Genomic DNA, 15,505 nt, shown 5'->3' on the forward strand with positions numbered 1-15,505 from the left:
TTAATCTGTTGGCAGCTGGCTTCTGAAAGCTTCTTGTGAGTTTTTTTTTCTTTGTTTTCCCCCAAGCCAAAGGCAGCCAGCAGTATTTGAAATTTTCTGTACTGGATTGTCCTTCTGACTTTCACATGGACCTTGGTCAGGTCCCTTTTCCTTTCTTTCCTCATTTCAGGCTTGTTTTGGGGGTGGGGGAAGGGAGTGTTCTACGTTTTCACAGTGGTTGCTAAGAAAGCATCTTCTCTGTTTATAGGCCCCTAACAAATAGTGACAGCTGAAAGACAAATATGGTATGGTGTTTGCAGGAGGAGGATGGAAGGCGGCCAGCAATTAGCAGCTCCGAGCACCAGTGGTCACAATGAGGCCTTTGAGAGTGGGGGTTGGCATTATGCTTCCACAGATTGCTTGCAATAATTTAAAAAGGTTCTTGCCTCATGCCTTCAAAGAATCAGCCAGGGTTGTATAACTTGATAGGGTTGTAAAATAACGTAGTCTTTTCTTTCTCAAAGAAGCCTTTGCTTATGAACGGGAGCCAAATCGCCATTCTCCAAATCTCCAATATCCATTTTCAGAACAGGGTTCTTGAACCTTCTAGTCAAAGGCTGGAGTGTCACCAGCCAGAAAAGGGAAGCCAGGTGTAGTTTCATTCATGTTCAACCTTGTTTGGGAGCCTTTACTCCATTCTGGTGGAGTGGCTCTAGGGTAGGAGTTTGGGAAAGCATTATGCAAAGAAAAGAGAAAATGAAATTGTCTATCTAATACTGATATTGCATAGGTTTTTGGGTTCTTCATTTCCTAATTTTACAGTATAAAAGAAACGGTTGTGTGTGCGTTGCTCAGTCGCTCAGTTGTGCCTGACTCTTTGCGACCCTATGGACTGTAGCCTGCCAGACTCTTCTCTCCATGGAATTCTCCAGGCAAGAATGCTGGAGAGGATTGCCATTTCCTCCTCCAGGGGATTTTTCCAACTCAGGAAATGAACCTGCATCTCTTGCATTGCAGGTGGATTCTTTACCACTGAGCCACAAGGGAAGCCCCCAAAAGAAATAGTTCAGTTCAGTCTCTCAGTTGTGTCCGACTCTTTGCAACCCCATGGACTGCAGCACGCCAGGCCTCTCTGTCCATCACCAAGTCCCAGAGCCTGCTCAAACTCACGTCCATTGAGTCAGTGATGCCATCCAACCATTTCATCCTGTCATCCCCTTCTCCCGCCTTCAGTCTTTCCCAGCATCAGGGTCATTTCCAATAAGTCAGTTCTTCATATCAGGTAGCCAGAGTATTGGAGTTTCAGCTTCAGCATCAGTCCTTCCAATGAATATTCAGGACGGATTTTCTTTATGATAGACTGGTTGGATCTGCTTGCTGTCCAAGGGACTCTCAAGAGTCTTCTCCAGCACCACAGTTCAAAAGCATCAATTCTTCAATGTTTAGCTTGATTTATAGTCCAACTCTCATATCCATACATGACTACTGGAAAAACCATAGCTTTGACTAGATGGACCTTTGTTGGCAAATAATGCCTCTGCTTTTTAACTTGCTATCTAGGTTGGTCATAAGTTTTCTTCCAAGGAGCAAGTGTCTTTTAATTTCATGGCTGCAGTCACCATCTGCAGTGATTTTGGAGCCCCCCAAAATAAAGTCTGTCACTGTTTCCACTGTTTCCCCATCTATTTGCCATGAAGTGATGGGACCAGATGCCATGATCTTAGTTTTCTCAATGTTGAATTTTAAGTCAATTTTTTCACTCTCTTCTTTCACTTTCATTAAGAAGCTCTTTAGTTCTTCTTCACTTTCTGCCATAAGGGTGGTGTCATCTGCATATCTGAGGTTATTGATATGTCTCCCAGCAATCTTGAACCTAGCTTGTACTTCATCCAGTCCAGTATTTCTCATGATATACTCTGCATATAAGTTAAATAAGCAGGGTGACAATATACAGCCTTGACATACTCCTTATCCAATTTGGAACCAGTCTGTTGTTCCATGTCCAGTTCTAACTGTTGCCTCCTGACCTGCATATAGGTTTCTCAAGAGGCAGGTCAGGTGGTCTGGTATTTCCATCTCTTGAAGAATTTTCCACAGTTTGTTGTGATCACCCAAAGGCTTTGGCATAGTCAATAAAGCAGAAGTAGATGTTTTCTGGAACTCTCTTGCATTTTTGATGATCCAGTGGATGTTGCAATTAGATCTCTGGTTCCTCTGCCTTTTCTAAAACCAGCTTGAACATCTGGAAATTCACGGTTCACATACTATTGAAGCCTGGCTTGGAGAATTTTGAGCATTACTTTGCTAGCGTGTGAGATGAGTGCAATTATCTGGTAGTTTTAGTGTTCTTTGGCATTTCCTTTCTTTGGGATTGGAATGAAAACTGACCTTTTCCAGTCCTGTGGCCACTGCTGAATTTTCCATATTTTCTGGCATATTGAGTGCAGCACTTTCACAGCAGGAGGGAACACAGCCCCACTATTTAACAGAAAATTGAATTAAAAATTTACTTACTGAGCATGGCCCTGCCCATGAGAACAAGACCCAGTTTCCCCCTCAGTCAGTCTCTCCCATCAGGAATCTTCTGTAAGCCTCATCCTCTGTCAGAGGGCAGACAGACTGAAAACCACAATCTCAGAAAACTAACCAATCTGATCACATGGACCACAGCCTTGTATAATTCAGTGAAACTCTGAGCCATGCAGTGTAGGGCCACCCAAGATGGATGGGTCATGGTGGAGAGTTTTGACAAAACATGGTCCACTGGAGAGGGGAATGGCAAACCACTTCAGTATTCTTGCCTTGAGAACCCCATGAACAGTATGAAAAGGCAAAAAGATAGGACACTGAAAGATCAATTCCCCAGGTTGGTAGGTACCCAAATGCTACTAGAGAAGAGTGGAGAAATAATTCCAGAAAGAATGAAGAGATGGAGCCAAAGAGAAAACAACACCCAGTTGTGGATGTGACTGGTGATGGAAGTAAAGTCCGATTCTGTAAAGAGTAATGTTGCATAGAAACCTGGAATGTTAGGTCCATGAATCAAGACAAACTGAAAGTGGTTAAACATTGAACATTGACATTTTAGGAGTCAGTGAACTAAAATGGACTGGAATGGGTGAATTTAACTCAGATGACCATTGTATCTACTACTGTGGGCAAGAATCCCTGAGAAGAAATGGAGTAGCCATCACAATCAACAAGAGTCTGAAATGCAGTACTTGGATGCAATCTCAAAAATGACAGAATAATCTTTGTTCATTTCCAAGGCAAAGAAATGGTTATCTGGGATAAAATAGAAAGCTGTGAGATAATACTTATTGGAAAGGAGGCCACAGAAGATAGATGAGGAAAACAGACAGTGATGTGAAGAAACACAGACAATGATGAGTGATGGGGGGGATGATGACAGGACACATATATCAACTTTACTCTCATTCACACCCCCACCCCCACCCCCAGCCTTAGCCGTAGGTCCTGTAATGATCTCAGTTTACAAGGGAACAGAAGAAGGCATACATTACCTGCCCAGGATATGCAGTGGATGGTGGAGCTGTGGTCTGAATCCAGACGGCTTGATTCAGAACCAGTGCTCAGAACCTTGGCTCTCTGTTGACTCTGTTGGGAGGCCTCCATTCTCCAAGCCTCAGCTTGTGTTCTCCATCTTTTAGTTTGATCTACAGCACTTTTGGTTCTGGGGAAACTGCCCGGAGAAAACTTTTCTGCCGATTTAGTAGGAAGACCACCTAGCTTGCCTGTCTTCTTTTTCCGTAAGCCTCCTCTAAGTGGACATTGTGTATGAAAAATTCTGAAGTGACTTTAGAGAAAACAGAGGACATGTTGATATGGAAAGAATAATAAAAATCTCAGTGTTCATTCTTTTCCCAACTCAGTGTACCATTCACAATCTGAACGTCTCAGTTCAGTACCACCATCTTCAGATTTTCTTGAACCCACAAGTGCCTGGATTTAATTTTTCTGGAATCCAAATTATGTCAGAAACCATCCATAGGCAGGTGCTATCAGGTAATCAGTGGAGAAAAATTCAAGTACCTATTGGAAAGATTTCATTCCGTTGGAGAATTGAGATACCTATTTGTTGATAGAACTGATTAGGCAGGGTTTGTCCTTGGCTTCAGGAGGAAATTCAAATTTCTCATTGTCAAGGGCCCTACTTGCCTCTTCATCCTCTGGTGTGGTGCATGAGTGTGCAAATGCAATTCTCTCTGCCTTTAATCCCTTCTTGGCCTCTTCACTTAGGAACCTCTAGTGTAAATTTTCTCCTTTACTAACTCAGGTTATTAGGCAGTACTTTAAATACTCACTTAAAAAGAAATTTGAAGAGTTTCAATACTGGCTCTTGAAACTATTTAGAGTTGAATGGAGACTTCTTTTCATTTTATACCTATATGATTATTTTGTAAAATTTCCATGTTACTGTTTTTGAAAAGAAATATAACTAATTTAAAATGACAAGGCTTTAATTACTTTGAATGTTTATGGAGCATACTTAAAAAAAATTATTTCTAACTGAAGGATAATTGCTTTACAGTATTGTGTCGATTTCTACCAAATATCAACGTGAATCAGCCATAGGTTTACCCATGTCCCCTCCCTCCTCCCCTCTCTCTCCGCATCCCACCCCTCTAGGTTGTCACTGAACCGTGTTTCAGTTCCCTGAGTCATACGACAAATTCCCACTGGCTATCTATTTTGCATATGATAATGTATGTTTCCATGTTAGTCTCTCCATACATCCCACCCTCTCTTTCCTCCCCTGCCAGCTGTGTCCATAAGCCTGTTCTCTATGTCTGTGTCTCCACTGGGGTATGGAACATATTTTTTATGTGGCAAGGATCTGAGGGCAGCCTTGGGAAGCTCCTCCTCTGGGCAATGAGGGGCAGTGGAATTTTTATCATGTGAGAGATGATACCCATACAGTGGGTTATGATACAGCCTGCTCCACTGGCAGCAAGATCCGCTTGTTATGGGAGCACAGAACAAGCAATGGAGGGTGAGAAGGGTGGCAGCATTAAAGAAAGGTTTATAGAGGAGATAATATTTTAGTGGGATTTTGAAGGATGTATTCACCCACTCAAACAACATTGTTGAATGCCTGTTTCTATGTAGCTCCATGACAGGCGCGTGAAGAGTTGGGGGAAAAGGCCCACCCTCTGTGTGGATACAGAAGCCAGGAGTTGGCATTGGCGACTGCCATGGGCAGTGATCTGGGTGGCGGGAGGCAGTGTTGGGCTCAGATGTCAGCGACGAGGGAAGCCATCGTCTGCCCAGTCCAGCGCAGACCAGTTGTCCCGAGGGGCACAGATCCAGAGTCCAGCCTCATCAGGCTGCCGCCCTGCAGAGGCCAGCGGAGGACGATGTCTGCCCCCACCATTGCTAGGAGGATCCTCAGGTTTCCCTTGGATCCAGAGCAATTTGGGAAGGAAGAGGGAAGGGGAGAAAAAATCGGTTAGCCAATGTGCTTTGTGCTTAATGAGTCTTTACCAAAATTAAATTGTCTTAAACCAGAAATGTCTGAGATGCTAATTACTAAATTTGAGCTAAAGTAAATTTTTACTGCTGCTCAACAGGGTAAGAGTTCTTAGGGCAGTTTGTTTGGCTACACAGTCTATGATCCAATTGGTAAGAAATATCTGAAATAGGCAAATTCATAGAGACAGAAAGTAGCATTAGGTACCATCCTAATCTGGTACCATGTTGCTTAACAGACTACAAATAGCTTTATATTATTTCTACCAAAGAATAAACTTCAAAAAAAAAAAAAAACAACTGGTAATCATAGATAGCTCTGCAAAAATAAAGCAATCCACAAGGTGTACAAACTCAGTGTGAGAACACTTATAAATTCAAACACTTTGGGTTAAGTCAGTGTTTTATATTTTTGATTTCTCTTATGCTTCAAAGATAACAAATGACATGTTATGTTGTAAATCAGAGTGCTTCTTACAGCTATTAAGTATACTGATTCAGAACAAATTTTAAAAAATTTTCATTTTTACTTTTACGTCTATAGATATTGTTATCACAGAAAACTTTTATGTGGAAAATAAATTACCATCACTCTTTTTTAAGAGCAAGACTGGAAGTGGGCCATTTCTCATATTGCTTTTATTATTCCTGCAGTTGGTTTGGCTTGGAGCCGCATAGTTGTCACAGACCCCACCATTTCCTTTCAGCCTTAACCCAGTCATTGGCCAAGTCTTGCTGCTTTTATTTTTCTAACCCCTCTGACACATTTTCCACTGCTGCTGCCTTACTGTAGACTCTCCTTTCCCCACACCTGGACCAGCATGGCTGCCGGCTTCTTGGCCTCCGTCTTGCTCCCTCTAAAGGCTCCAGGGTCATCTTCTTAAGCTGCGTGTTATGTTGCCCAGCTCACTTCCCACACGCTCTTCACCATGCTTTCCTTGATTGAATCTTCATTTTTCTCTCATATTTTTGTCTGTCTTCTTTACACAGCTATATCATCTCCAACATTTCTTTCTGCTTTTTCTGTGTGAACTAGAGAGTTTATACCTTTAAATGCTTCTAAAAAGAAGAAACATTCTTTTCTTTTTTTTGAAGCGCCTTAATCCTATGCCATTCATTTTTCCTGTAGGCTGAGAGAGATCCCTGTCAGCTGCTTGGAATCCTTTCTGGAACAAGACAGCAGAGAAATAAACTATGGACATGGGTGTCTTAATTATTTATCCTGGTCTCCAGAAAGTGTCATGCCCATAGCAGGAAGATTGTGCGTAGCATAATTACTTCTCTGTGAAGCAATATGAGTATGTAGAGAAAGTACACAAAGTACACAGGACATTTTCTTTCTTCTTCTTCTTTATTTTTTAGAAGACAGTATTTTATTTTATTTATTTTTTGTCCATGCCACAGGGCATGTGGAATCTGAGTTCCCTGACCAGAGATCAAACACATAACCCCGTCCGCTGGAGGTGCAGAGTCTTCACCACTTGACTTCCAGAGGAATCTCAGACATTTTAGTTTTTATCTCTCACATTTTCTCTATATTTTGCACTGATTTCTCTTAATTCCCTTTATTAACATCCAGCATCCTCCAAGACTCAGTTCATCCTTTCCTGGCATCTCTCTGTTTTATCTAGGTATGTAGTAATGTTTAGGCTGACTCTTTTTGTTAAATAGCTTTATTATGGAGATAAAGTTTTAAAATATTTAATTTTTTGCTTTCTTCAGTCAAAAACCTTTGCTTCTTCTGATCTCAGTATTCATTTAAATATAATTTCTATAGGAGAAATACCAAGAGAAAGACCAAGGTAATATTCATTATTAATATGATTGAAAAACAGAATGATATAAACTACTGTCTTGCAAGCAGTTTCTTGAGAAAGGCTTCCTACATTCCCATCAGATTAATAACTGAGCATAGAGGCTTCAGATTAATAACTGAGCATAGAGGCTTCAGTTCAGAGAGATTTTTAATAGTACAGAGAAGAGGGCTCAGTTGCTTCAGTCACGTCCGACTCTTTGCGACCCCGTGGGCTATAGCCCGCCAGGTTCCTCTGTCCATGGGGATTCTCCAGGCAAGAATACTGGAGTGGGTAGCCCTTTCCTTCTTCTGCAGAGAAGAGACCCCCACATATTTAGCTGGAGTGGGTAGGGGAGAAGGGGCTGGGTATAAAGAAGAGAAAGAAAAGCCAGGCCATAGTCTGTCCTGGGAAATGAAATGAAAGAAAGATGAAGAAGGAGAGAAAGGATGAAGAAAGTGGAATGTCTCTTGATTCCCTTCCCCCACTCCACCTCCACCACCGGAGTCCTATGTTTTCAGGTGAATTAACTTAGCAATCTGGGCCTTGGGCACATCACAAGTAAGCTGGGCAAAGCAGTGTGGTCAGGCAGACAGGGGGCTCTGGGTTTGAGTTTTGCCATGCTACCATAATTCTTTATCTGATGGGGATGCAGAGTTGAGAAGGGAGAGGTCTACAGTGGTGCACACGATGGTTAGGTGAGGTGACCTCCGAGGCAGAGGCTGAAGGAAGGGCATGGCAATTGTTCAGTTAGCCTGCAGAAGCTAACACAAGCCCAAGTCAGCCAGGAAGTGGCCATTTGGAGCAAACCAAGGCAGATCAGATCGCTAGCCACACCATCCTCAGATTTCAGCCCTGGAGGCCAGGGGACACCCAGGGGACAAGGGATGCAGCCTTGGAGGCCAGAAGAGGTAGAGGACATCCTTTCCCAGACCCTGGATTTTGCCCACCATCGTGAGAATGTTAAACGCTCATTCTTCCCATTCACCTGGGAACTGTCTTGGGAAGGAAGCCTAGGAGGGGAGGCTAGCCTGAAGGTCCAAGCGTTTTCATCCTGATCAATGATTCTTTGGGGAAACGTTTTCCCTAAAGACTTCCTGGACAGCTCAGAAATGAAAGGAAGTCAATGATTCCTTTGATTCTCTTCATTTTATCAAGGAGGATATTGACCTTCCTGCCATTCCAGTAACTTTCAGTGTCACAGATCACATGAGGACAGAATTCAGGCTCCATAGTGCCCTTCTAGACGTCTAGTCTGGTTGTATGTCCATCACCCCCAGTCCCACTAGGGTTTCTGCAGATGGACTAGATCTCCGTGTTGGAACTGTCCGAATAACTCATGGTTGGTAGCACTTTATCCACATTTCCTGCTGTGTTATTTTTCTGTTTCTAGCTTTTAGCTCTGTTTTTATGTCATTTCCTTCTTAAGAACACTTAGCTTATATGAAAAATTATAATACCTGTTTTATATAAAATATGCTTTAAAATATTTTTTAGTGCTATATTCTGACTGTCCTCTTCAAACATCTAGGCTCTGAAACTTGGTAGTGCAGCCAAGAGGTGTATCTACAAGTAAATCCAAACATTCGCTGCTAATTAGAATCAGCCAAAATGGTAACTTCAAAAGTAAAAGAAGGCCAAGGAACTAGCCTTTATTTAGGGTCAACTGTGTGTTCAATTCTACTTGCATATTTTTATCTCATTTACTTCTCAGATAAGCTTTATGTGATTTTTAAAAATTGTATCCATTTATAAGCTAACTGAAGTTGTCACCAGTTCAGGGCAACTTCCTTAGAAACCTAAGCGAGTCTGAATTTGAACGATGTGCTTTTCATACTGCTTTACTGATTTGTGTTGGCAAAGTGAAAGTGAAAGTGAAGTCAAGTCGCTCAGTCGTGTCTAATTCTTTGCGACCCCATGGACTGTAGCCCACCAGGCTCCTCAGTCCATGGAATTTTCCAGGCAAGATTACTGGAGTGGGTTGCCATTTCCTTCTCCAGCAGATCTTCCGAAACCAGGGATCGAACCCTGGTCTCCTGCACGGCAGGCAGACGCTTTACCGTCTGAGCAACCAGGGAGATCCTGTGTTGGCAAAGCAAGACATTCATTCTCTTATGCTTTTTCTTTTGATTAATCTTGAATTCCAGAATGATCCTCAAAAAATATGTCATTATCAGCACCTGCAGAGTCAAAAAGTTGCCATGTTTGAATTTGAAGTTTACACCGTGTTCCTTGTTGCTTCTTTAAATCTTTTCTTGCTGGGCAAAATAGCTCCTGAGGTAGGAGGATTATTCATGACCCCATTTAGAAAGCAGGTCATCTTATGTATGCATCATCAGTGTTGAGAAGTATGCTGTGGTTTTCAATACAGCTGTCTAGTGATTTATCTTTAATAGTGAAAGAAATACCAAGCCCATTAATCCAGGGGCAGATGTATGCTAAGCTTGTTGTCATATCGTCTGACAGCTGACCAAAGGCTGTCTGTTGGGGGTGGGGGTGGTGGTGGTGGTGGGAAGTCTAGATAGCAGTAGCTCAGAGTTCATAAGCATTTTGAGATTCCTCCATTAGAAGAAAGAAGGAAGGGAAAGGGAGAGAAGACGATATTTTAGGGGCTTCATTGTAAGTACTTTGAACAAATAGTACCAGTGTTTTTCTTAGGGAGTAGGTCAAAGATCAGCTTGCTAGTTCCAACTCATTTCTGTCCACCAGTAACTATCTTTCTTAGCTGATGAGTTGGGGGAAAATGCCAGTAATTCTAGGCAGAAGCCTATGCTATCAGCAAGTCTGATAAGCTATCTAGCAACTGCCTGGTTTGTACAGGAGCAGACTTCCAAGGAGGGATTTTCTCACTAGCAAAGTAAGCCTACAGATGGTCAACAGACACATGAAAAGATGTTCAACATCACTTAGCATCAGGGAAATGCAAATCGAAACCACAATGAGGTATCACATCAGACCTGTCAGAATGGTTATCATCAAAAAGCCAGGAAATAACAACCATTGATCAGGGTGTAGAGAAAAGGGAACTTTTGTGCACTGTTGGTGGGAATGTAAATCAGTGCAACCACTGTGGGAAACAGTATGGAAGTTCCTCAAAATTATTAAAAAATAAAATTACCATATGATCCAGCAATTCCATTTCTAGGTATTTACCTGAAGAAAACAACAGTAATTTGAAAAGATATCCACACCCCCATGTTCATTGTAGCATTATTTACAATAACCAAGACATGGAAGCAACCTAGGTGTTCACCGACAGACAAATGCATAAAGATATGGTGTATATATGCAATGGAAGACTACTCAGCCATAGCAAGAATGAAATGTGTGCTATTTGTGACGACATGGATGGACCCAGAGGATATTATGGCAAGTGAAATTAGACAGAGGAAGAAGAACACCACAAGATCTCATTTACAATGTAGGATCTAAAAAACAAAACAAATGAACAAATGAAAACCAGGCTTATAGACACAGATGAAGTGTTGCTCATGGGGAGAAGGAGAGGGGACTGGATGAAATAGGTAAAGGAGATTAATAGTTGCAAATTTTCAGTTACATAATAAGTCACAAGGATGTAGTATGTAGCAGACAGTAATACTGTAATACAGACAATAACGCCATAATAATTTTGCAGGTGACGAGTAGTTACTAAGCTTGTTGTGGTCATCTTGTAATGTGTTTGTCAGATCACTAGGTTGTACACCTGAAATGAACATAATACTGTACATCAACTATGCTTCAGAAAAATTTTAAAAAGTAATCCAGCCTCACGTCCCAGGTCTGGTCTGTGGTGACACACAGACGTTCTGAATAGCTCTACAACTATGTATTTGTTTTGTTTTGAGTTAAATATCTTTTATTGGTATTGGTAATGAGTCCCAAAACGAGCCCAGTGGAATGATCAACAGCAGTCGTGTCTGGCTGTGTCAGAGCTCTGGGTCTCAGGCCCCAGGGGAGCTTAGTTGAGATACTGGCAGCTTGCAGTCAGGAATCTTCAAGCCAGGATGCCCTGAATGTGTGGTTTTGCTATCCTATTCCTTGTATCAAAGCTCATCTGCAGAAAAAAATCCAGGGGCACAGGCTCAGATACAGACTAGTGATTTTGAGCAATGACAGTAGAAAGAGTGCTATGGGTTGACGTTCATTAGAGACCCAATAAAGCCAATATACCAATCTAATTTTGAGACCAGTTTTAGTTGACGTGGTTAGTGAGTGAGTCTTTAGAAAAGGTATGTTGATTCCTTGCCATTTTGTCTAAGGGAATTTCTCTAGGATAAATATTATGTGTAAACTCTTGAGCTTATACCTCATCATGGCTTTATCAGTACTTACACCCTCAGGAGAAACATTGGTGTTTCATATCCAGTCAACAACTTATGGAGCCAATAGCACCCCTTCTTGTGACAACCAAACATGTCTTCATACATTGCCTGATGTCCCCTGGGAGAGGGACAGAATTGCTCTCAGTGAGAAGCACTGTGCTAGTACATTATGAAAATGTTTTAGATCTAACTTTTCTGGAATATAGCTACTTTCCAAATAAATTATTTTCCGTTTTCTCAGTTTTGATTCAAAACTTGTGCACTCAGCTAACTCCCAGGACAGTTTGGATGTCGTATCCAACTCCTCTGTAGTTCATACATTTCTCATTTTAATCTCTCTCTTCCTTTAGCCACCCCCTTAGCTATAAAAATGCTTAATGCATGTGGTGGCTTATGGCAGGGTGATAAATATTATTTCTTTTCTCTCTTGATCTTTTCTTTCTTTCATCTAGCAGATTTTCTGGCCTAGGGGTAATTCTGTAGTTCTTGCCTCTTTGCTTTGTGTTCATTACATTTTCATGAATCCTGGGGTTGACTTTGACTTTTTCTCACCGGTTTTGTAAACTTTGGTAATGTTGAATTGAAGCACTATTTATTTACTATTTCAGAGTCCTGTTCAATGTTAAATGTCAAGTAATATGTTCAGTATGATTCCATTTTTTTTCACACATACACACATATGCACACACACACACACAACAGGCTAATACACATGTGCAGAAAAACATTATGGAGGGATATATTCCAAATGATAATCTTTACCCTAAATGAGATCCTTAGTGATTCAGTGTTTTTCCTTTCTGCTCATTTATGTTTTCTAACTTTTCCTACAATACACGTTTTGCTTGTAAATTACAAAAGACAAAAATGTTTGCAAAGTCATTCTCCAGCTTTCTGTCTGATCAGTGCAAGAGTTGACACTTGCCCACGAGTGTTGTTAATGGCAACCAGAGTTTTGTTTTCAGTGGCGCTTATTTTTGGAAGACACTAGGACAACTGAGTCACCCGTCGTATTTTAGGGAAAAGGATGAAACAAGAAACCCCAAAGGAACAGGTGAAGATTTGCTAGGCAGATTTCTGCCTTGTACTGAAAGTTTTTTGGGTCAAGATATATGTACGTGCATGAGCTCAGATGGAACTTTCCTGAGCCATGGCGGGGCTGAATTTAGCCGTGAGCTAAGGCTCTCAGTCACTCAGAGTGTCATCCAGCAGAGAATGGCTAGCGTATCCTGGGGCTTTGTTTATTGAAAAGAGGTCCAATAAGCACACCATGTTCTTAGAGCATGCTGGCCTTGCTCTTCTCCAAATGGCTCCACAATACTAAGCATCTCCCTGAGCACCATCAGCTGCTGACGTGACTCACCGTCAACAGCCTCCAGGACCTTCATGAATCACAGCTCACGGGCAGGCTCTTGCTCAGCCGAGACATGCCAATAACTGAAGTTATAGCCTCACTGGTTACTGTGTACTTTTAGAAACCCAAATTAGCTTTCCTCAGGGAAACACTATGGTGGTTGGCAAAAGCAGACACCTCTTTCTGTCATCTTGGGCACAGCTTGATGCTGCTATGAGTGGCTGGCTGTTGCTGATGGCAGAGTTTGCGAGAGGGAAGTGATAGGGAGGGAGCTGGGTGGATGTAGCTGTTTGACTCTGACTCTGACTTTGACTCTGACTTTGATCTGATCAAAGGTGTTTAGCACCAGGCTCAGCTGGCTTAGAAGAAGGAGTACAAGCTTGGTGGATAGACCCCAGAGTCTGAATTCAGCTTCCATTACGTATTTTGTATTAACTTCTCATATTCCTCAGTGTCCTCATCTATAAAATGGGCATAGAGATTTCCTCTTAGATCTGTTGTGAGGATGAAGACACAGAATGCTTGTAAATGACAGTCTGGTATATAGTGGATATTCAGCTTTCCTTTCTCTCTAGTTGGTTTCTAGGTTTGTGACTGACAGTTCAAATAGATGAGGGGTTCACAAGTTTTGTTTTTTTTTTTTTTCCCTATAAAGGGACAGAGAGCAAGTATTTCAGGTTTTGTGGGCCAGGAGGCAAGATTAAGGATATTATTTACATGGACGGAGGTTCGTGACATTGTACAGGAGACAGGAATCAAGACCATCCCCAAGAAAAAGAAATGCAAAAAACAAAATGGCTGTCTGAGGAGGCCTTACAAATAGCTGTGAAAAGAAGAGACGCGAAAAGCAAAGGAGAAAGGGAAAGATATACCCATTTGAATGCAGAGTTCCAAAGAATAGCAAGGAGAGATAAGAAAGCCTTCCTCAGTGATCAATGCAAAGAAATAGAGGAAAACAATAGAATGGGAAAAACTAGAGATCTCTTCAAGAAAATTAGAGATACCAAGGGAACATTTCATGCAAAGATGGGCTCAATAAAGGACAGAAATGCTATGGGCCTAACAGAAGCAGAAGATACTAAGAAGAGGTGGCAAGAATACACAGAAGAACTGTACAAAATAGATCTTCACGACCCAGATAATCACGATGGTGTGATCACTCACACTCACCAAGAGCCAGACATCCTGGAATGTGAAGTCAAGTGGTCCTTAGGAAGCATCACTACGAACAAAGCTAGTGAGGTGATGGAATTCCAGTTGAGCTATTTCAAATCCTAAAAGATGATGCTATGAAAGTGCTTCACTCAATATGTCAGCACATTTGGAAAACTCAGCAGTGGCCACAGGACTGGAAAAGGTCAGTTTTCATTCCAGTCTCAAAGAAAGGCAATGCCAAAAAATGCTCAAACTACTGCACAATTGCACTCATCTCACATGCTAGTAAAGGAATGCTCAAAATTCTCTAAGCCAGGCTTCAACACGACATGAACCGTGAACTTCCAGATGTTCAAGCTGGTTTTAGAAAAGGCAGAGGAACCAGAGATCAAATTGCCAACTTCCACTGGATCATCGAAAAAGCAAGAGAGTTCCAGAAAAACATCTATTTCTGCATTATTGACTATGCCAAAGCCTTTGACTGTGTGGATCACAATAAACTGTGGAAAATTCTGAAAGAGATGAGAATACCAGACCACCTGACCTGCCTCTTGAGAAACCTGTATGCAGATCAGGAAGCAACAGTTCGAACTGGACATGGAACAACAGACTGGTTCCAAATAGGAAAAGGAGTACGGCAAGGCTGTATATTGTCACCCTGCTTATTTAACTTATATGCAGAGTACGTCATGAGAAATGCTGGGCTGGAGGAAGCACAAGCTGGAATCAAGATTGCCGGGAGAAATATCAATAACCTCAGATATGCAGATGACACCCCCCTTATGCAGAAAGTGAAGAAGAACTAAAGAGCCTCTTGATGAAAGTGAAAGAGGAGAGTGAAAAAGTTGGCTTAAAGCTCAATATGCAGAAAACTAAGATCATGGGATCCGGTCCCATCACTTCATGGCAAATAGATGGGGAAACAGTGGCTGACTTTATTTTGGGGGCTCCAGGATTACTACAGATGGTGACTACAGCCATGAAATTAAAAGACACTTACTCCTTGCAAGGAAAGTTATGACCAACCTAGACAACATATTAAAAAGCAGAGACATTACTTTTCCCACAAAGGTCTGTCTAGTCAAGGCTATGGTTTTTCCAGTAGTCACGTATGGATGCGAGAGTTGGACTATAAAGAAAGCTGAGCACTGAAGAATTGATGCTTTTGAACTGTGGTGTTGGAGAAGACTCTTGAGAGTCCCTTGGACTGCAAGGAGATCCAGCCAGTCCATCCTAAAGGAGATCAGTCCTGGGTGTTCATTGAAAGGACTGATGTTGAAGCTGAAACTCCAATACTTTGGCCACGTTATGCAAAGAGCTGACTCGTTGGAAAAGACCCTGATGCTGGGAAAGACTGAGGGCAGGAGAAAGGGCAACAGAGGATGAGATGGTTGGATGGCATCACCAAA

This window comes from Oryx dammah, unplaced genomic scaffold (assembly GCF_014754425.2).
Source record: "Oryx dammah isolate SB20612 unplaced genomic scaffold, SCBI_Odam_1.1 HiC_scaffold_7, whole genome shotgun sequence".
Taxonomy (NCBI): Eukaryota; Metazoa; Chordata; class Mammalia; order Artiodactyla; family Bovidae; genus Oryx; species Oryx dammah.